A 22,002-nucleotide genomic window follows, 5' to 3' on the forward strand; every position below is an offset into this window, starting at 1 on the left:
TCTTGAATATTTTGTTCTAAATATATCTGCCATCATTTTATTTTACTGGGTAAGACAGGTGGAACACAAATATAAGCCATTCTATTCCTTCCTTCCTTCCTTCCTTCCTTCCTTCCTTCCTGCCTGCCTGCCTGCCTGCCTTCCTTCCTTAAGTTAATTCTGAAAATGCAAATAAGAAATTACATTTGGTCAACCACAAAGGAAGCCAAATGTACAAAGGAAGGCATGCCCCTACCTTGATTAGGAATATCTCCTGATATATGAGATATGCAGGTTCCTGTCACTATTGTAAATCAAATACAGAAATAACCTAACTGCAGGCTATGAGCCAATCTTGTTTTAGAAGGATTTTCCTTTGCAGGAAACCTATTTCTTACCCTGATTCCCTTCTAAGTATGAACACATACAGCAGCAGCTGATGGACTGTATCATGAGTTGTGGCACATGTCCCCTTGCAGATATGGTGCTAAACCAATGTACCAAACTGTTGGTGACCACTAGAAATCTTATTAAATGTCCTGAAAGATTAAAGAAGGGATATATATGTACAGTCCTCTATAACTGGTAAGGGGAGCAATAGCTACTTTTCCTTAAAATTAGTTTTCTAAGAGTTGAAATTGACCCCAAGCTACATAAAGAAGATGACCTTCAAATATCTGTGTACAACCTACTATGATTAATCATCATTGTGCAGGTGTATTCTACATTCTCCACAGTTCCCTGCCTGATAACACTGCAGTTATTGAGTGTATTAATTTCTTTCAAACTCAGTTGATAGTAATGGAGCTTCCTTTTGCAATTATTTTTTTCTTCTGTAGATGAGAGTTTAATACATGCAGCTGAGCAAAATCCACATAAGCCAAAGGTAAAACCAGCCATTAGTAACACCACTATATACTTCTCCTAAAAATCTTCATGCTCTCTCTTGAAAGTAATTAGTTTCTTGATTCCATGCATCTACTATCTATCTATATATGCTACTATCATTGCAAAACACACTTTAAAATCCTAATTTTCAGTCTAAAATTACTCACAGACATTCATACTTGATTTTTCTCATTCTAGCACCTGCTTCTAGAATAACTTTTCAAACTCTCCAACATATACCTTCATGATGCATTAGCAGAAGAACAATAATATCTTGGGCTCTTTGGGTCTCTGAGTAGCTCTGGGATTCATCTTAAATGAAGGATTAAGGTTATCTTTAGCAGAAATAGATAGACTACCTGCATTGTCATTTTCTCCTTAAGAAAGAATTCAGCTTTCTTTCTGACTTCAGGGAACAGGAAGAAATTGAAACAATGCTATTTTGATACTGAACAGAAGTTCGTATCAAACTTATTCCTGTGAGCAAGGAATAAAGTAGTACTAATAAAATGAATGAGAACTGTTTGGTGTAGCTACAAAAACCAATGAGTTTGTAAAGACGGTGTATGTTTAGATATTATCTAACAGCTGCAGCATTTTATATTTAATTTTCTCACTTCTTAGATTGCCGTGTTAATATGAGATCAAGCCAATGTTTTGAATAATCAGCATATTGTTCCAAAGCATCATGGTTCTAAACATTAATTTAAGCACTTTTTAACATAATTTTAAAAAAATAACACCAGGCTTCATCCAAGCCAGTGTAGGCTCTCAGGAAATTTTATCTATAAAATCAGAACACACTTCAAGGTGCTTACACATATATTTTGAACACAGGAGATCAACAGCAAATAAATTGGTTTCAGGTTCCAAGTAAGTGCAAGACAGAAGATCCAGGCCAAGATGAAATTTAGTTGCCAGGAAAACCTGCTAGAGTAAAATAGAGAGGCAAAGCAAGCAAGAAAATTGCCTGTGAAGTAGATGAGTGGACATACCCAGACCTGATGAAAGAAAAGCAAGTATCTAGGGTAGATACATAGGGAGAACAGCAGGGCACAAATGAAACTGCAAAGAAAATGCTGAAAAAAATAACAATGACCTTGTTAGAAATTCCACGTGCAGGAGGTGCATTAGCTAAGTAAGGAACAGATTGTTCTGGCCTGACAGTAACATCTCTGATAGCTCAGCTAGCACATTTCATTACAGCAACATGCCCTCCAGCCACCGCTTCCCTATAACCAAACTGGTTTCCTTGGCTTGGCTCTCCATCGGTCCCTGCTGGGCTGTGCTGCCCCACATGACAGAGATCACCTCCAGGCTAGCCACAGCTGGCTATGCTGAACACTGCACACCACTGAAGTGGGTTAGTGCCCTGATGTTCTGGCCAAGACTAGTGGTTTCTATTCAAGGAAATCTAAAATTATGTAATGACATTCTTTCCATTGAGAGCTACAGCTCCAGACATGCAATAGCCCTTAACAAAAAATCAGGAACTGTTAACGTAGCATCACCCACCAAAAAAAAAAGCTGATACTGTTTTACCAGAGCTCTGAGGAGAAAAGCTGGCAAATAAATTAAAACCATCCCATTTAAAATTAAGGCTTGTGAATGGAAAGAAGATTCGCTTTGGGAAAGCTTAAGAATCAAAATATTCAAAGTGATTTTTTTACAGGAGAAAAAATTTAAGGCTATGAGATGCCTGGGATAGCTTGTTACTAAAGCACACATCCCTCAGTCCTCTACACTCACTGCTTGGAACAAGAGGGAAAATGAAATTGCCATTGGTACGTACTCTGCTTGAGTGCTTACTCAACTCTGGTTGAGTAAGGAAAGACTGGAATAGATTTTAATGTCATTCACACTAATCATTCTCATGGTAAAAATGAGTAACTTTGTTTTTCAGCAGTCAAACTGTTTCTAGACTAATCACACTCAGTTGCTTAGATAGCGAGGCAAGTGGGACTAATTCAGAGGTAGTATAATTTAGACTGCCTTTGCAGAGTAGTTCCACTGCTCATTGCACAGTGGCATGTCAGGAAGAACTTAATCAAGCTAATTGTCTGAAAATATAAGGTCAACCTCAAGGTAGAAAAAAACAGCTGGTAGTAAAACCCTCTTCTTCTCAGAAACAATTATTTGGTTTGACTGAATGAGGGTATCTTGGTGCTGCATATTGTGGAGATCAGTAGGAGTAAAAAATGTTCACCATTTTTAGCAGCGGCTTAGCAACTGGCAGAACTGAGCCAGAAAAGAAATTGTAACAAATCAACAACAGCAACAACAACAACAAAAAATGGGCAGTGGATGGAGCAACAGAACGTGTCCATCTGATTACGGTAAACTACACAGAACTGAGAGTCACATCTAGTGGCAAGGGACCCTAAAAGCATACTCGTATTTATTTCTGAAAAGCCACCAACTGTTTGGATGAGAGCTGTGTCAAAGTGCTGCATATATTTGACAATCATTTACTGGAAAGTTCTTGGCATTTTGCTTCAGGCAATCTCATGCCCTTAAGACTACTTCCTTTTGGAGGATGAAACTGTGGGTGGCATTCAGTTCAGGGTTAAGACACCTACGCTAATGTCTAAATGTAGACATTGACATTTGAGGTAAGTCCCTAAACTCCTTGTCAGTGGATAGCCAGGATGAGATTAGATTTTCTAAACAGAGAGTCTAATGACCTTTAAGATATCCTATGTGCTCGGGACATCCCTGGGGACTGACCAAAAGGACCCTTCTTTGTCCACAAGTAGAAAGCAAGCAGGATGCCATCTCAGATGTCACTAGACACCCACCTTTATGCAACTTTATCACAGCTTTAGTCAGCAGATTTATAATAGAAGCACTTGCAAAGAGATTCAGCTTGCCTTAAGTATCTACATGCCAGTCAGCTGCAACACTTTTGAGGCTATGCTCTCACCTAGCATACTTATGGGCACCTGTGTGTAGACTCTGTGTGCATCTGGAGGCAAAACGCACAATGCTGATCATAATTCAGTTGTCTGAATTGGTGTTCAGAATTGGTGTGTAGGGGCATCAAATGATACATTAGGTTATCAGAGATGTCCACAGGAAACTACCCACACACTTCTAGAGTGACAGCCAAGCTATATTCTGCTGCACACACATGCAGAGTGTGGCTCTGCCCCACAACCAGTGATGCCAGTAAGCCATCCTGTGTCTCAGATCAGCAGTGCAAGGTCCAGCTCACAAACTGTGGATGCCCACAGTCACCTCTAATTAATGGTAGCTGGATATAAAACATCAGTAGGGAAAGAAGAGTCAGTTCACCTGAACTGGGTCAGGTGAAAGTCATGACAGGCAGGAAACTGGTTGCCTCTACAGCAAGTATCCTCTGCTAGGTTACTCATTAGGAAGAGCCAAGGAGCACACTGAGTTTAGGTATCTGCTGGGGAAGGAGGAATGCACACAGTGTGGAGCAAGGCAGCTGCAACACCAGGGGTGTTACTATCAAACTGCTCCCTGGCTGTTCAGTCTATAAAAAGCCACACACTGGGACAGAGGGATTGGTAAGGAGCATGTCTATTCTCCCCACAGTGTCGGAAGTCAGCAAAGACTGAGACTTCAAAGATACTGGCAACACATTGGGGTGGATGGAAAATGCCTGTACAGTTGCACCTCACTGCATGATCCAGAGTTTGCCATGCACTTGTTGCTACTAATAGTGAAGTCAAGAATGTCTCCCGTTAAATCCGTATCTGATGAGAAAAATCAAGAGATAATACATTAGCAGTCATCACTTGGCACATATGAGGCTGTTGCAGGCACTGCTCCACTTTTGGGGCAATTAAAGTTTTTGCCTTGACACAAAGTGCTAGTGTGCAACCGGGTGTCATCATCCCACAGTTTGGTACCCTGTTACTCCACATTTGAGCAGACGTCACGGCCCTTCTGGGTTGCCATCTGGTTATTTCTGATCTATGATACTTGGCTCGCTGTTTGCCCCACTAGAGATATATACCGCTAGGATTAAATCAGAGGCGCCAAGATTTCCCAATAATTTTCATAGATACATGATTATCATACCACATTAGAAAGGCAAAGCAGCACAGAATATAAATGATATGCAAGCATTTCAACACTAGGAGAGAAAGTTTCACAGTCCAACACACTTCAACATTCAAAATGCTTTCCGGATATTAGCTGATATTTTACTTTGCTAACTGTCACTTCATTACTTCTAATTATACTTACACTGACCTACTTAAGTACATTTTACTAAGAGCCTGCTTATTGACAACCATTCATCCAAGATGCTTTCATCTAGGACATCTATTAACTAGAAAAATCTGAGGTATATTGGCTATATGTCTGCCTTTCGTTAGGGGACAAAGGGCAAAGCTTTCTAGTTCATTCACAACTTGCTGCTGTCACATCTTCAGGGGTAACAGCACAAGATGACTTCATTGCCATGTGCCACCAGTGAAACAAGAGTCTTTATCCTTACCTTTACATTTCTTCAATCAACTTTTCATTTCATCCACACCTCTCCTCCAAAAAAACCCCAAACCCAGACTAAACCAAAAATAGCAAGTGTAAAGGAAAACAAGACAGCGCTCTTGAGAAAACTGTTAGCAGCCTATCTGCTAAACTTGAGTTTGTGTCAGGTGAGAAGGTAGAAGTGAAGAACTGAATTGGCTGGTGACCAGCTCTACTTCTACTCTACAAGTCCAGCCTGATTCGATGAAAACAGCTGAGTGACTGCTAAAATAGCTAAACACTGCAACATTGCTTCTAATTGTAAAGCAAGCCTGATGAAGAGCAACCACCAAAGAGGAAGCAGGAGCAGGTGTACCTGTGCCTGCCATGACAAGGACCCTGATGTCTTAGCTATATTCAGAAAACCGCCTGCTACTGCAGCTCTGTGAGTGACAGAACCAAGGCATAAGGAAGGTACCAGGTTTGCTTATTGAGACTTGCTTTGTCCTCCTTAAAAGCACCTGCAAGCCTTCAGTGAGTCACGACAGTGCACTGGAGCATGAACGTTATTTTTTTCTTGCTGTGAAGCCTAGAGGAATAGATACTCTAAGACTGCATCTGCCTCAGCAAATAATGCAGTGCAACAGGAGGAGACCTCTAGAGTGACACAAAAATTGCCAGAAGCCTTGTATTTCAGGAGATTTACTTCAGATGAGCTCTATCCTGGTCCTGGAAGCTGAGTGTTAGCAGCTGGAGTGTGGTAGGCACACCCCTGGAGTGAATGCACTGGCTCTGGGTCCTGTGGAGGAATCTAGTGCACATGCTCCAGGCTGCTCTGCAGTGACAAACGAAGTGTGGGAGGAGAAGAAAAATTAGGAGATCTGAAAGGGTACTCCACTGATATGATACCAGACTAATATAGATGAAGCTACAATAACTGTATCATTTTCAGAGTTGAAACTCTGTGCTGACATAAATTGCTCTGATCATTAAATACCTAAGAAAGTTCCCCTCGGCTTGTTCATACTTGAGAGTACTGCAGTTAATTTTCATGGGTTCTGGTGGCTGGTACATGAAGTTGGTTATTTTTTTAAGAGGTACTTGGCTTGATCAAGGGAAGAATTCAGTTAGCTGTATTACAGCATGATTTTTACTGCATAAATACATTCTTGCTCCATGTGTTGAAATGCTTAAATCCTTCAGAATGGCATCTCAAGTGACATATTTCAAAAAGATATAGCCAAGGAATGCACATACATGGAAGGGTGTGCAGGAAGGGCATCAATCACCCTACCAGCTCAAAAGGTGAGTTCAGTTGGTGGCTATCCCTCTCCCAGAGTTTAGCTATGGTATCCACCTGGCAGAAGGCTATGTCCTTGACAGAACTGATGTGGCACCCCAGATAGAGCACACTCAAAAATATGCAACCATTCAGGTCTCAGGCTGTAGCATGTGACAGAGCCTTTCACTAGTAACTGATGGCAGTAGCTAGAACATCTGTGTGAGCTGTCTGTGGCAGCACTACAAGAGGAAGTAGAAAGGTTAAGGAGCATCAGGGAGTCTGAAAAAGAGATAAGACTGGTAGAACCATGCTCTGCTCTCCCTCAGGCAGAAACAGGAATAGCCACCAGCAGATAAAAAGATCAGGTGGATCCTGTACCCTCTCCCCGCCAAGCAGAAGATGGTAACTTAAAGGAGTGAATGGAGGCAAGTCTATGCTCAGGAAGCAGGCAAACTCCCTCCTTCCTTACCTCACCTTTCCAGAAGCCTCTATGCAACAGGCTTTGTATCTGGAAGGTCAGTCAACTGATGATACGGATGATGGCCAAGGTCAGAAAGGCCTACCCTCCGTATCATGGCCACCTCCACACAGAGGAATTGATGGATTATAATTGTAGGTGCTCCCTTCTGAGGAGAACGGAGCGTTCAATATGCTGGTCAGACCCTCTTACGGAAGGCTACTGCCTCCCTGGGACTTGGGTTAAGGACATGTGCTGGTTTTGGCTGGGGTAGAGTTAATTTTCTTCACAGTAGCTAGTATGGGGCTATCTTTTGGATTTGTGCTAGAAATAGTGTTGATAATTCAGGGATGTTTTAGTTGTTGCTGAGCAGTGCTTACACTAAGCCAAGGACTTCTCAGTTTCTATGCCTCCCTGCCAGTATATCAGCTGGGGGTGCACAAGAAGTTGGGAGGAGACACAGACAGGACAGCTGACCCCAGCTGACCAAAGGGATATTCCATATCATATGATATCATGCTCAGCATATAAATCTAGGGAAAAAAGAAGGGAGGGTATTTGGAGTAATGGTATTTGTCTTCACAAGTAACCATTACGCATGATGAAGCCTTGCTTTCCTGGAGATGGCTGAACACCTGCCTGCTGATGTGAAGTAGTGAATGAATTTCTGGTTTTGCTTTGCTTGTGTGCACAGCTTTTGCTTTACTTAAACTGTCTTTATCTCAACCCACGAGTTTTCTCACTTTTCTGATTCTCTTCCTGATCTCACTGGGGGGGAGTGAACGAGCAGCTGTGTGGTGCTTAGCTGCCAGCTGGGGTTAAACCATGATAGGACATCCCTAGGACATTTCCTAGCCTGGTACAGTCCTCAAACTATTACCCACTATTTATCTAAGGAAGTGGGTGGCAATGAAGCTGCAACACGTAGTCCAAGGGCAATCAAAGGAGACTTCAGGGCCTTGGGACAGTTGGTAAGGGCATTCAGAGCAGGTAATTTTTTCCTCTACCCTTCCAGATGTAGGCAGGGAAGCATGGTATTAGAATTACTGCAGGACTGTAATCAGAGTATGTTCAAATTTATGACATGGTCTACAAATAGAGAAAATGAACAGAAATTTATAAAGTAATTTTTGCCCTATAAACTCTTTGGTTATAACTGGCCATAGCAAAAGGTTGTTCTGCCAGTGTGTAATCTTGATTCTGAACATGTATTGAAAAGAATTTGGATTTATGCTTTCTATGCAGGCTACAGTACAGATCAAGTAAGCAGAATATTAAACACAGAAAAGTCATTCTATTTTGAACGGCACTATAGACTTTTAAAACTATAGTTCTTCAACTCTATTCATGATTTGTACTGACCTTCAGAATAAGATAAGAGTGATTTGTCTCTAGCTACCTCTACTTTTTTTCTTCTTCTTGATGGAAAAGAAACCTCTGCAACTGCTTGTTGGGTTTTGTTGGGGTTTTTTTTGTTTGTTTTTTTGGTTTTGTTTTTTTTTTTTTTAAATTTTGTAAAATGGCTACATATAATGGACCAGAATGGGTAGAATATTATGAACGATTCATCAGCTTTTTTTTAAAGGTTCAGATTTCTGCAAATTAACCTTGACAGTGAAATACTGCTTCAGATGGTTAGACAAGGAAAAACTGTTTTATGCTTAAAAATATCTTCGGAGAAGTCTCCTAGGAACAATAATTAAGGGATTTCCAATTGCTTATGTTCATTTGCAGGTCAGAATGAACTCTGTCATCTGGAGAACTATAAGAGTTGCTGAATTAATTAACATGTGGCCTTTATAGAAGCAAATCTGCCTAGTTGCTACAGCTATGTTGAGTCTGAATAAAGATGCTTTGTATATTCTTAAGATAATGTTCTCCACACACCACCTACAAATGCCTAAATGGAGCTACATTGTATTGTGATACTATTTCTGATTATTACTAAAATAAATCTAAAAAAAGCTCCTCACATGAGAGCGCTTTATTCTCTATGTTTGCTTCAGTAGACATGGCAGTATTCTAAATTACAGAGAACATATGGATCAAATACATCTTCAGCATGGATGTTTCCTCTGAAAATACATTCCTATGACTTCAATCTTCTACTTGCGTAGTTTGCAAAATGCAGTTGGAGGATAAGAGACAGAGATGTCAAGCAGTCTGGTAGGTTGCCAGGTACAGGGGATGTGAGATGTTTCCTGCTGCTTTAAAGTGGAACCAGTTATGACTTTTTTAATAGTTGGGCATTTGAGAATAATGAAACCCCAAGGACCATTCTATCAAACTTGCAATATAGCGTTAAAGGAAAAAGGCTGTAAGCTTCCATCAAGTTAATGCAATTCAAATAATTACCACTCCTGTAAGACCATCACTCTCCATCTCAAATAGATCAGTTGCCAAGTGCAAAACTCTAAGCTTTTGTCAGCCAGCTGATGAATATTTCTAACTCCTCCATGCTGAGCTTGTAAATCAAGAAAAAATGTAGTTAAAAGAAGACGTTCTTAACTACACCTTCCACAGTGGTCTAGTCAAAAACTAAAAACTACCTCATTACTCATATAAATACATAATTTGTCTTACTGGAATACCTAGAAGCTAATAACTGAAATGAAGAGCCATCACAGTAGTTACTGTAAAAGTTACTTTGGAACGTAATAGATTATGTTTGAAAAAGGCAACAAACACCCAGTATCACATACTATGCCAGAAACATACTTGGAAAAAACCCTCAGATTTCTCTGCACTTTTTCTGATCACTGGCCATTAATTCACACTGCAAGTGTACCCAGGGCTGCGCAGTTTAAGAGTGTAACTATTTCATCTTGAGTGAGAGGATGCAGTCAAAGAAAATAATCTAATCATGACAAGATGACAATGAAATGACTCTCAATCAGTTTTGAAGCAAATTGCATGAGGAACATACTGGAGTGACTACTGTGTCTCTAGTAGCTTCTCAAAACAGACACAGAATGGGGCAATTGTGAAAGCTTCTCCATGTCCTGATACTATGCCTTTGCTCTCACCACGACAGCCAGTTTCATCTTTGCCCACGACAGTGAGATCATCATTTCTAACTGGCATGTAAACTGTTGTGGAGTAATTCCTCCCACCTAAGTTTAGTTGTCTAAATTTAGTTGTCTACAGTAGGCTTAGTTAAATTTAGCTGATTAACTAAGGGAAGTCCTCCTTTACAGTCAGTGTAGTGAAGCAGGCCGCTACAGAGGGAGATTTCTCGTACATATCTTAGATACTTCCTTTAGGACCACACTAATTCCTCCTGGCAATCTTGGGGACTACAAGGCAGGCTGACATTGATTTGCTTAGATTTAGACATGTCTAAATGAAGTAGGAAGACTCTTAGTATGTCATCCAGAAGATGGATTTAGCCTGCAAACTCTTTCCACGTGGGACACAAAAGAGTTATGAAAGGCAGCCAGAGAAGGCTTAATAATACATTAAAATGTGTTTTGGATAGATGGTTATTTAGATCCGCAGGATGCATTTTTATACATTTAGAGTTATATTAACCTTTATAACAACTTCAAGAATTATATTTGTAAAAAAAAAAAAAAAGTGTGACATGCCTAATTTTAACACTTGATAAATTATTTGTAACAAACCTTAATTAATAGGTCTTAGTTTAATTCATGTTTCGAAGCAGTTACTCTGAAGATTGACAAGTTTTATCAGTTTTGGGAGACTGTACTATTGTACCTTTAAGGAAACTTAATTTTAATCTATTATAAAATAAATTCTTAACTTATTTTACCCAAAACCCTGTAGCCATTTACATACTTGCTACATAAAAGGAATTATGACCCATTGGAAAACACATTTTTCCCTTTCTTGTTAGGTGAACACAATGTCTCTGGTACAACATGTAACAAATTATGGAGTCACCATATGACAATGCAAGGCACATTGGAGAACTCAGTTCTAAAATGGTACAATTCTTGGATTTTAAATCTTTCATTCATGCCACTGTGTGAAGGTCAGATGTTGATGTTTGAGTTGGTTAAGGACTGTGGAATGTTTTGCTTCTCAGCTGAGAATATTCTTCCCAAGCAGCCACAGGGCTCGTTCCTGGGCCTAAATCAAGACTCAAAACATTCCATGACCCTTTGCCTTGTAAACTGAAACATCAACATCTGCCCCACATACCACCTCTCCAGAAAGAGGACATGTGGACTGAAATGTCATCAGAACTATTTTTACATATTATTTAGGAAGAGACACCTTCAAGTCATGACAGCGGTTGTAAATAATTAATTGGATTTTAAAAGCTATTATTAATAGGATTTTTAGCTGGTATAGCTTTGAAAGAGCAAATTCCAGGAGATGTCAGCTTCTGCAGGTTTTGCTTTAATTTTGTAAATAATTTGGTCATGAGAGTAGCCAGAAGGAAGGATTCTCCAGACTTTCTGCTGTAATGGAGTGTGCACTACAGCTTTTAAAACCTGGTGGTGGGAAACTTTAATTTACTACCTTCAATTTCACATCTTTTTGTACAGTTTCTCCATGACATGCACCTTACTGGAGACAGAACAAATAAGCTGTTACCAGAAATGAATACTTCAGTAGCATTTTTATCACCATTTCCTATTTTTAATAATGATATTCATCATTAGGCTTTGTACTTTAGATGGTTGCTTATGTTCAGAACTGCTTCTTTTCTATTTTTGGATCTGATCTTTCAGCACTAAACATTTTATTCCCACACAACAGCCTTAAAGAGACACTAAGGCGATGTAGGAAACTACAAAAAAAAAAAAAAAAAGTTTAGAAACAAATACCCTTGCAGCATGTACACAAAGTGTAGCTGCCATGTAACAGAATCTTCACATCTCTAATATATCACATATTCTCCCTGTGGTTCCAAAAAAAATCAAGGTCAACCAGACGACATGCACTCTGACAGTAAACTGTGAAAATGCTTGTTTATTACTTAATCTACTGCATATTTCCTGTTTGTTTTTAAGCACAGAAAGATCTTCCACAAAGACAGCCATTGTGTTGTAAGAAGCATCTAACTCTATTAAATCAGGAGGCAAACAATACCTTTGATTTTATGATTAAATCCTACTGAATAGCTGGTTTAAATTACAATACATTCAGCAATGGATTGGGATCAGGCAACGATCAGGATGAGTCCAAATTGAGACAAAGAAAATGTGGTAATGTGGGAAGCTGTCACTAATTCAGGTCTTCAAGGAGTCAGGGAGTGATCCAGGAGACCTGCAGAGGGAAGCAGGTGATCCAGTACAATGGCTTGTTAGGTTCAGATGCTATCACTCAAGAAAAGCAGCTGCAGAAAGCAGGCAGAAAAAGGGTGCAATTCACGGCAGACTGAAGAAAGTGTGGAGAAAGAAAACACTCACTATAGGGAAGGAAGAAGATTATGGTTTAGGAGGAGAGCACCAGAATCATCACCAACTTCCCTTGGAAGACTGCAGCCTGGACAGAAATATGCTACATGAAGACTGAAATGTAGGCTAAGTCTCACATTTCAGGGGACTTTTCATCCAAAATAATTCCAGTACCTCCCTAAATGACATGATCTATGCCAACAAAAGCACTTGTCTGTTGCCATAGCATTTTTAAAAGTATATCTGTGTTTTCTGGAGAGTATGGCCTTTCTTACCCAGCTAAATTACATAAATATGTAAGGAAAATATTTTGAAAGATACCTCTCCAAATTTAAGCAAGAATGTTGAATGACTGAAGGCTTCTAAGTAATTAAAGGTTTTCTTCCCTCTCTCTGGATCATGTCAAAATTTTTAACCTCTCACCTGTGTGAGATACATTTAAGAAACTGCTCTGAGATAGGTATAATTACTTTTTTAATGGATCAGTGACATTTACTCCCTGAGTGGATACAGTATGCCCTCTCCAAATGAACATTACTGAAAGCAGCCTTGCAAACAGGATCTTAAACTAAAAAACAGTCTGTTACTGGCTCCACCTTAATTACCAAATGTAACAGGATACTAGGCTGAAATGATTACTAAATCAATTACTAAATAATTACTAAGTTTCTTCATAAGTAGTCAAAATTTATTAACACAGAACACCAAATGCAGTACCATTAGATACAGTTCCAACAGCTGGTCTTTAGTGCAGTTCTTAAAAGTAAAGTAGATTAAATTTTGCCTTAATGTCTTAAACTTTTGTCTTAAAAGGTGGGAATCAACTGGTGTTTATTCTTTGCTGCACTATCTTTTAAATAAGGTGTGCAAAATGTTGATTCAATAAGCGTTCTGAAAGGGGAACACAGTTGATTTGGAAATGAGCATCTTTTCAGCTTGTTCTCAGGTCAGACCTGGGCAAACATCTCCATTTTCTAAGTCCCATCAGAATTTTCCAAAGCAAATAGAACACATAGATGAGATTACTTTAGTAAATTGTAGAACCATCTTTTATGGTATTTCTTTCTAGAGAGATAAGAGTCCAGGTTTGGTTTTGGGTTTGTTTTGTTTTTTGGTTGTTTTTATTTTCTTCTCTATTTAAGCCTGTGTGTTAGCAAATATAAAGCAGATTATACTGATCACAAATTTTCTCAAATTAAGCATTTTATAGCATGACCTTTTGAGGTGTGTTTATTCTTCTGGTTTGCTCAAATTCAGATTTGAGATCAGTAGCTTGACTGATAATCAGGTGAATTATTGCATCATCTTCCACTGCCAGGAGCATGAATATATTTCTGCTTGCAGAAATATGACAAACAATTTCTGACAAATTCTGTTCTACTTAAAGTTGTGTTCAATTTATATAATTTTCATTCTAAACAAAATACCCAAATTTTGAAAAAAAATATTTTTTTTTGCATAGAACTAAGTGTATAAACTACTAGGAGCAAGTACTACTAGTTTAGATGAGATAATTTTTTTTTTTAAAAGGCTGCTGTAATATTTCTTACATACTACATCTAATTCAACAGAAGAGCAACAGAGGTTGAGAAAGTTACTGGGGAAAAACAATAACCTGAAAGCTAGAGGGTGTGGAAATACCTAATTAAAGTTCGCGTAATAATCTCTGCTTTGCTGATTTCCTTTGTATGGAAGAAGAGAAACCTAGCAATTATCATCTAAAATAAATTACACTCCCTCTAGCCTTTCTGAATGAAAACAGTGTGCTGTGTTGATACACGGAAACACAGACTACCTCTGTCCTTCGGACAAGCTCAGAAGGTGTGTCACTAAAAAGCAGTGCTGATGGGCTTGGGGTGGGTTTAGTCCTTCATTAATGCCAGGAATGATCTAGTGCCCCTGTGTTGAGTGAATGGTGGCACAGCCCCTTCCCAGTGATCATCCCAGTGCCTATGTAGTATAACACTGTGTACACACACATCTTCTTCCCTCTCTGCATTTTGATCAGAGCTGCATTTGCTGCTGGGCTTATTTGCTGTCAGTGCATTAAACATGAAGTTTATGATGTGGTGCAGGAACCTGCTAAGCTTGAACAGAAATGGCAAAAATAAAGGGTGACTATCAATGCAATTCCAGCTTGTGGAGACAGTAGCTGAGACACCTTGTTGTCAAATCTGCCAATAAAAATACACTTCTTTCTTGGTATTTCTTCTCCTTCTTCATATCCTTTAAAAGAAAATTTTTCATTAGATAATTTATTCTTACATTTACCATTGTAGCTACTTGTTTGACCTTGGTGTAGCTCCAAGCAGGGGCAATTATGCAGATAGACCTCCAGGAACCTTTTAATTTAACCCTACTCAGAGCTGAGAGAGGGTACAACAGTTCAACTGTACTAGGTAATCTCCACTTTTTTTCCCCAGCATAGAAACAACCCCAGGAAACATTCAGGAAAATAAAGCTAATGTGAACAGACTGCCTGTGTACTTACTTTCTCCTCTCTTTTGCTCTCAGTATAGAAAACCTGCAACTCAGAGGCACAGTGCCCTAGGCACTGCATTTCTTTGGAAGTTTATGCAAATTTAAAGCAATGTGCATTCATTTTGTCCCTCACTACTCTGTTTGTTTTTTCTATTACTTATCACAAAGTAATTTTGCAGGGAAATTTATTGGCATGCAAAGACCATGTCAGAGGAGGTAGCTTTGCTCTAGGTGCCCAGAAAGCCCACCTGAAATGCACAGTATTTGTAATAGCTACTTGTCTGAGTGTATTATTTGGGCCTTTTCTTCTCTGCAGACTTCTATACTTAACATGTTTTATGTTAATAATTCATAACTCAAATTACATTAAAACTTTTTCACCATGTCAATAGTCCAAGGACCTAATGAATGTGCTAATCAACTCTTAAAATTTACAGAGTATTACACAATGTGCTGCCAAAAAGTAAGATGAAATCTGCACACTGAAATACTGACAAAGTCTTTTAGTTTGGGGTCATTACTTAATGACAGACTAAGGCTTTGCAGAGGATCAAAATGCAATTTTGCAGTGGATATCAAAATTCCAAAATCAGGTTTAGTTCCAAATAAGACTATTTCAATATTCCTCAAGAAAATGAAATGCTGAGAGATAGAAGTGTGGGGAGAGACTATGTTGATGAATCAAAAGTAAAAATAAAATGTTCCAATTTTGACATTAATAATGTATTTAAATAATTTTAAAATTAAGTAAAAAAATCAAGTAACTAAAACTTTTCGAAACATTGTTCCAAATATATCAAATCTGATTATTTCAACATTCTGAGAATATTTATCTCCCCCTACAGTTTTCATCCAAAATATAATTCTGATCTCGATTATACTGCTAAAAGTTAGGTGCAATTTTAATCTGTCTTCTTATTTTTACTATCTCTAAGTTTTACTGACTTTGATTTACATTGAATGGCAACTCAGAATCTCATTAGTAGAATGGATTACATTAATTACTTCCTACTTCAGACTTCAGATGCAGTGATTTTTTTTTTTTTAATGCATAATTTGTTAAATACACATTACCAAATCTGTGGGCACAGAACAAACTGCAATATGAACTATCTCAAAAAATATTATTACTTGAGATGCTCCTACCATATAACAGGTCTGCATTCCTACTGGGATATTTATATTTTTTATATTCATATCTGAATATATATTTATATATGCTATTAAACTGATGGCATTTGTGCTATGGCTTACATATTTAAAGACAAAAATAATTTGCAATTATGACTGAAATAGATCCAAATCTCTGTAACATTCAACAGATTTTTGGATCAAAATGTAAGGTTACAAATATGGCATATATAATATTTTATGTGATTTCATTAAGAACACTCATATACTCTTTAAGTCACATAGATAACAAACTACATTAAAAGAAATTTCTGTCCTTCATAAAACACCAGTGCAACCTGGGTGCCTATTCCCATGGAAATATTCCATTATAAATTAAAATTAAATAATAAAAACCTCTGATTTGTGTGTGTATGTTTGTGTGTTTGCACATGGGGAAATTTGGTAGTTCTTACAGGTAAGTTGATACCTCTCTCTTATTACCTTCCCGTTTGGTTGATGAAGTTAGAGGAACGCTGCATTGAGATTCAACATTTTTTATATAAAATATGCAAATAGCAGCTATAAAAGATTCAGGTGATCTGCATAAAGTGCCCTCAGGCAAGGTTCATTACACCTTAATGGAACCAGAAATTTGAAAGAAGTCCCATGTGCCCATGTTTAACTACCTGAAATAAATCATGAGCCGAACCATGCAACGCTGATTCATTTCCTCAGTAGGTGTTTTACTCAGGTAAAGACTCTCATAAAGAAGACGGAATTAGCAAGAACCTAAGATACACTGCCAAAGGCACCACAGCAGTATCGCTTAAGAATCTCCACAGAGCAAGAAATGTTGGTTCAAGCCTTATTTAAGAGCTTTACTGATCCTTACTGTACCTTAACTATGCTGATCTGCCACCATCCCTGCTGCCTGTGAAGATCTGCCAACAGTCCTGTGTTGCTCACTGCAAAACGCTTTCACAGGTGATGCACCACCCTGTTATGGGAAGTGGGAGCCTCTGACCCACTGAGGACAGAGGGGAGGATGCCTTCATGCTTTAGCTGTTGATTTAGCTGCTGCTAGACTGTCCCAATCACACATGCTGAGATGCTTGAGTCCTAGGCTCCAAGCAGAGAGACAGAAGGACAGGGATGGAGCTGAGGACCACATTGCCCACCTATGGCCAGACATGGCTTGTGTCACACTGCATTTCTGCCTGCCAGGCAGGTCTATGCAGAGGAATTGCATGTATCTTCCTCCCTGGGCCTCTTGACCTCTACAATACAAATTAAGCCTTGATCTTCCTTGGTGTTTTGTGTCTTGTCAACAGAGGTGGGTAAAAGAATATGCTTCAGACATACTCAGACTTGTACTGAGGTAACAGAGGGACATAAAATTTATATATTATTGTCTCTATTCTTCCCTTTGGGCAAAGAGATGCAACCAGCCTGAGTGGGATGTGATGGGATGGCATGAATAGAATAGAATAGAATAGAATAGAATAGAATAGAATAGAATAGAATAGAATAGAATAGAATAGAATAGAATAGAATAGAATAGAATAATAATAATTTCAGTTGGAAGGTACCTAAAATTATAATTTAGTCTAGCTGCCTGACAACTCCAGGGCTGACTGAAAGTTAAAGCAAATTATTAAGGGCATTGTCCACATTCCTCTTAAACATTCCCCACCAGACACAGTGCACATCCTGCTGCTTCGTGAGAGACTTCTTGTCAGGCGAGGGAGTGCTCAGGTGCCACATGCCCAGTATTAATTTACAAATGAGTCTTTCTATCCACAAAATGCCGAGCGGCTTGATCTGAGGATAGTGCTGTGGGTGTGTATGCCGGGTCGCAAACTTTCTGCGTACACTGACAGTGTAAAAGTACCATAAGTATTCAGGTTAGAAGATTAATGGCATCTAAATTAATGACGCACTTGTGTTAGAAGACTAACAGCGTCCAGATTAACGACAGCTAAAAACAAAAGAATTTTTGCTTGTTAGGTAAGAAACAGATAAGGGATTCCTTAAAATAACAAAGCAGAAATTTATCTACCGGCTGTGCGCGGTTACTAGTATTTGTTGAAAGTGCTGAGAAGAACTAGTTTTCGAAATGAGCATGTGCAAGAGCAACATATGGATCTGCTGTTATTTTTAGAATGTACAAGAATATATAAGGACTTATTTTTCTAATAAATTTTGGAGCATGACTGTTAACCATATTGGTGTGTGTCTTGACTCTGGCCTCATCCTGCAAAATGGGTTCCTGCTACATAGTGCATTCACCCTGTGTTTGCTGACAGCCTGGGTGTGAAGATAACTTTTTGTTTGGCTGTGTGGTTTCAGTTTGCTTGGTAAAAGTTTAGCTCGGTTGTAGTTTGGTTTTCATTGCCTAAAGGATACATGAGGCTGCCTGATGATGCGAATTGCAGATCGGCTAAATGAAAGCAAGAATAATAAACAGTCTCAATAAATTCAAAAGTCTTTGGATCAGGAAAATGTCAGTGAAAGACAGAGGTTTTCTCGCCCAGTTATTGTGAAGAATGAAACAGTTAAATAATGTTTAACTCTAAAAAATTAGGAATGACACATTTTTATACTACATATTGAATAATAATCACAGAAAAAAGCAAATCAAGATTGAATAAAAACTGCTACCTTTTCCTTAATTTACTCTGATACTGCAGCTCAAATAAAGGTACAATTTTATATTTTGAAATTCCTGATACACTTATGGGAAAACTTGGCTTTAATTAATGATATCAGAAGAGGCACAAGCAAGATGCTTGAAAGGAAAAGCCTGTAGCTTTCATTTTAATTTAATTTCTATTGTTTCAATTATTTTTAAAGGAATTTACCTTCTTGTTTGTGATATATGGCACTGACATTCAAACATAGCACACTGAAGTAATGTGACAGTGATGACTTCAAAGCACAGTCATTGCAAGAACTATATTCAGAGAAGTTCCACTGTTTCTGCTGTTATTATGCAAGAAAACATGATGTATAAGGAAAGAATTAGTGTACTAATTGGAAAGACAAGTAACAAAAATGTGCTTATTTTCAGCTGTCTTCAACTGCTTGATACCATGTCTCTGCTACAGCAGCACTGACAGGACATCCCTCCCCCAGAGGGGCATGATGCTGATGGTCTTATTGCCAGCTAATGGTCGTATTCTGATGTCCATAAACCAGGAAACCTCAGTTGAAATTGTTCTCTGAATGACAGATTATCTCTCTTTTACAGACAAAGTCTGAGGCTGAATTTGTACTTACTTGCACAGTGGCACAAAGGCAGCTCACTGCCCAGGGGGAGGTGAAGTCCTGTCTCTAATGTCTTAGTCCAAATGTGAAAGACTATCTTTTATTTGACTGAAAGTGCTTTCTGCCATTCTGATGAAGAGTCAGTTATGGATTTGCTACATTGAGAAGGAGAGGGCAAGGAGAGCTGTCAGAGTCATTGAGTTGCCCATAAACAGCAAGGATTGGACCCCATGCTTCTTGTTACACCATGTAAGAGGCCATGTCCTCTTCTTCCCTTCCTCCCACACACATCAGGAGAGTTTTGCATGGGCCCAACTCTCAAGCCTGTCCAGGTCCCTCTGGATGGCATCCCTTCCCTCCAGCATGTTGACCACAGCACACAGCTTGGTGTCATCAACAAACTTGCTGAGGGCGAACTCAATCCCACTGTCCATGTCACCAACGAAGATGTTAAAAAGTGCTGGTCCCAACACTGACTCCTGAGGAATGCCACTCATCCCTGCTCTCCACCTGGACATCAAGCTGTTGACTGCAACTCTCTGAGTGACCACCCAGCCAATTCCTTATCCACCGAGTGGTCCATCCATCAAATCCATGTCTCACCAATTTAGAGATAAGGATGTCATGCAGGACAGTGTCAAATGCTTTGCACAAGTTCAAGCAGATGATGTCAGTTGCTCTTCCCTTATCCACCAATGCTGTAACCCTGTCATATAAGGCCACCAGATATCAGGCACAATTTGCCCTCAGTGAAGCCATGTTGGCCATCACCAATCACCTCCTTATTTTCCATGTGTCCTAGCATAGTTTCTAGGAGGATCTGCTCCATGATCTTGCAGGGCACAGGTGAGATTGACTGGCCTGTAGTTCCCTGGGTCTTATTTCCTTTTTTAAAAAATGGGGGTTATGTTACACCTTTTCCAGTCAGTGGGAACTTGACCATGCTGCGACAACTTCATAAATATGGTGGATAGTGGCTTAGCCACTTTGTCCGCCAGTTCTCTTAGGACCTGTGGAGGCATCTCATCAGGTCCCATGGACTTGTGCACCTTCAGGTTCCTTAGATGGTCTTGAACATGATATTCTCCTACGTGGGCTTTTCTTCATTCTACCAGTCCCTGCCTTTGATTTCTGCATCTTGGGCTGTGTGGCTGGAGCACTTGCCGGTGAAGATTGAGGCAGAGAAGTCACTGAACATCTCAGCCTTCTCTATGTCCTGGGTAACCAGGTCTCCTGTTTTCTTCTGGAGAGGGCCCACATTTTCCCTAGGTTTCCTTTTATCACTGACATACCTATAGAAGATTTTCTTGTTGCTCTTGATGTTCCTGGCCAAATTTAATTCTGTCAGGGGTTTAGCTTTCCTAACCTGATCCCTGGCTGTTTGGACAATTTCCCTATATTCCTCCCAGGCTACATGTCCTTACTTCCACCCTCTGTAGGCTTCCTTTTTGTGTTTGAGCTTGTCCAGGAGCTCATTCATCCATGCAGGCCTCCTGGACTTCTTACCTGACTTCCTCTTTGTTGGGATGCATCACTCCTAAGCTTGGAGGAGGTGATCCTTGAATATTAACCAGCTTTCTTGAGCTCCTCTTCCCTGCAGGGATTTATCCCATGGTACTCTGCCAAACAGATTCCCGAAGGCGGCAATGTCTGCTTCAATTTAAGACACCTTTGGGCATGCAGTGCTGTGGAAAACAATTCAGTAGTAGTAGCAGCAACAGCAAAGCAAAATAGCTATTACCTAAGATCTGTTTCCCCAATTGTAAATTATCCCAGAAGACCAAACCACATTTTATTACAAGACTGGACCAGCCACACCAGATGAAATTTGCCAAACACACTGTCATCTTACAAGAGGCAACTACTCAATTACCATCCCTAAACAAGTCAGCACAGTCCAGACAGAGCTAAAGCAGCTTCAGGAAAGAGACCATAAAAGCATAAAAGGCTAATTCTCCAGACTTCCCTGATTAAAATATATTGAAGACCTATATTTAGAATAAAATTCCACTACTCTGGGATTTTAAATGGAGTATGATTTTATGAATCTTCATTATATCTGTGGTGACCTACCATGAACTTGGGAACTATGCCAGTGAGGGAGCCCCAGGCTGGCTCAGAGGGGACACAGATTAACTGTGATGGACAGAAGGAAACTGTTCTCATGACTGTGTGCTGCAGGGAGGAGCATATGTGCTCGGGAGGTAATGTCACTGTGGGACACCAGGCACAGACTGACATACAGTTTCTTCCTGATAAAGGAACACTGATGATTACCAACTCAGATGGCAAAAGCTTTTACTCATCATACTCAGTGAGGCTGCCATCCCCTCAACTTCCCACGATTACAGTGCCCATGGCAATTTAGAAAACACTCACAGCACGGCCCAGAGAGAAACTCTGCAAATGATCTCTGTTTCAGATAGCTGGATCATGAAGCAGAGAACCAGTGAAAGACTGAACAAGCCATGAAAAGCTCTCTAGCCATGGACTTCCCTAAAACTCCTTCAAAATAATTGTTCTGCTATGTCAACAGCAGTCACTCCCATACTAACTAGAATTTCATCCATAAAAGCAAAATGGCACCCTAGGAGATTGTCCTACCAATCAAGACTTGCTCAGATGCTAAGAAAATGGAGGAAGCAACAAAAGGAAAACCCATCACAGCAGGGACAAGTTCATTCCTACACCTCCACCCAAAAGGAAAATAACATGTCCTTTTT

Source organism: Athene cunicularia, assembly GCF_003259725.1.
Source record: "Athene cunicularia isolate RWA chromosome 1 unlocalized genomic scaffold, athCun1 chr1_part1, whole genome shotgun sequence".
Classification (NCBI taxonomy): Eukaryota; Metazoa; Chordata; class Aves; order Strigiformes; family Strigidae; genus Athene; species Athene cunicularia.